General features: G+C 41.0%; 1 pseudogene; it reads left to right on the top strand.

Annotated features, from left to right (window-relative positions):
* The first annotated feature begins 801 nt into the window (after nucleotides 1-801).
* Nucleotides 802-1,801, top strand: LOC114636057 (annotated as a pseudogene).
* Nucleotides 1,802-2,080: the final 279 nt, after the last annotated feature.

Below are 2,080 nucleotides of genomic sequence, written 5' to 3'. Positions count from 1 at the left end.
TATTTACCATTCAGAGATTTTTCCCCCTTGAAAATTGCAATAAAACTAAAAGACAAAATGAGTTAATATCTACAGATTATGAGACTGAGTTTTCCTTACAGCAGTTTTTAGATTAATTTTTTAAATTCATACCTTAACGGGTTCATTCATAAGATATTTACTTATCCTAAAAAAATTAAAGTTTTCCATATCCAAAGAATAAGGTTTAACAAAGCATTGCAGACATTGCTGTGTTCATTGTCCGTGTCTTCATTATGCCATTTATTATGAGATTTTGTTGTGAACAACAGAAACTACCTTACAATGACAAATCACTAAAGAAGACTCAGGTACTAGCTTCAAACCATACAAAGCACGGTCTCCACTGAGACAGTCTTTTCTCTCTCCCTGATGACTGCACAGCCTGGATTGATGTAGAACAATGACCACTCAGTGCTTGTGAAGATTTGCTACTTTACCCAAGGGCTGGCTTTTCATACACTGGTAAAATTGAAGGTGCATTTTAACATTGCATATTCTTTTCTCAAACTCTTCCAGAAAAACAAGTGGATTTTTTTTTCTATCCATTCAACACCACTGTAAGGTTTATTCTTGTTAGGAAAGCTTACATTCAGATTTTGTGGTAACATAGCATAACACAGCAGTGGCGCTGGTCCCATGTGCAGGTGCTCCTTGTGGCACAGTTTCTTGGCCACCGGCTGCTCTCACCCCAGCATCAGGACGAGTCCCATGCCTGTCCATCCACGGTCTTTCTCATCTCACTAGGCTAAGGGAAATCGGGCTGAAGCAACTGAGTCCACGATGGAGGGAGAAAAAGAACAGTTCCGTAAGCTCTTTATTGGTGGCTTAAGCTTTGAAACCACTGAAGAAAGTTTGAGAAACTACTATGAGCAATGAAGAAAGCTCACAGACTGTGTTGTTATGAAGGATCCTGCAAGCAAAAGATCAAGAGGATTTTCTCATCCATAGCCGAGGTTGATACTGCCGTGGCTGCAAAGCCTCATTCCATTGATGGCAGGGTAGTTGAGCCAAAACGTGCTGTAGCAAGAGAGGAGTCTGGAAAACCAGGAGTCCATGGAACTGTGAAGAAGCTGTTTGTTGGTGGAATTAAGGAGGATACTGAGGAACACCGCCTTAGAGATTACTTTGAAGAATACGGAAAAAATGATACTATTGAAATAATTACAGATAAACAATCTGGAAAGAAAAGAGGCTTTGGCTTTGTTATTTTTGATGACCATGATCCTGTGGATAAAATTGTCTTGCAAAAATATCATACCATAAATGGTCACAACGCAGAAGTTAGAAAGGCATTGTCTAGACAAGAAATGCACGAAGACCTAAGTTCTAGGAGTAGAAGAGGAGGAAACTTTGGTTTTGGGGATTCTCGTGGTGGTGGAGGCAATTTTGGACCAGGACCAGGAAGAAAGTTTAGGGGGGGCTCTGATGCATACGGAAGTGGACGTGGATTTGGGGATGGCTATAATGCCTATTATAGGAGGACCTGGAGGTGGCAATTTTGGAGGCAGTCCTGGTTATGGAAGAGGATGATGAGGACCTGGACATGGCAACCAGGGTGGGGGGTACAGAGGTGGTTATGATAACTATGGAGGAGGAAATTATGGAAGTGGAAATTACAATGATTTTGGAAATTATAATCAGCAACCTTCTAACTATGTTCCAATGAAGAGTGGAAACTCTGGTTGTAGCAGGAACATGGGGGGGACCATATGGTGGAAAGAATTATGGTCCTGGAGGAAGTGGAGGAAGTGGGGGCTATGGTGGAAGGAGCCGATATTGAGCTTCTTCCTACTTACCATGGGCTAGAGCCCAGAGGTAACAGAACAGCCTCAGGTTATCACAATAACAATGTTAAGGAAACTCTTATCATAAATAACTCTACACACTCATAGTGCATAAAAATAGTGCATATGAAATTTGCATGCATAAATTTGCATTGATATGGCTGAAGACACCAGAGCATAAATTTGCATGGATATGGCTAAAGACACCAGAGCAGATGCAAAGAGCCATTTTGTGAATGGATTGTATTATTTAATAGCATTACCTTACTCTGGAG

This window comes from Grammomys surdaster, unplaced genomic scaffold (genome assembly GCF_004785775.1).
Source record: "Grammomys surdaster isolate TR1022 unplaced genomic scaffold, NIH_TR_1.0 121606, whole genome shotgun sequence".
In the NCBI taxonomy this organism is placed as follows: Eukaryota; Metazoa; Chordata; class Mammalia; order Rodentia; family Muridae; genus Grammomys; species Grammomys surdaster.
The sequence above is the reverse complement of the archived record's forward strand: the minus strand, read 5'-3'. Positions and strand labels throughout refer to the sequence as shown.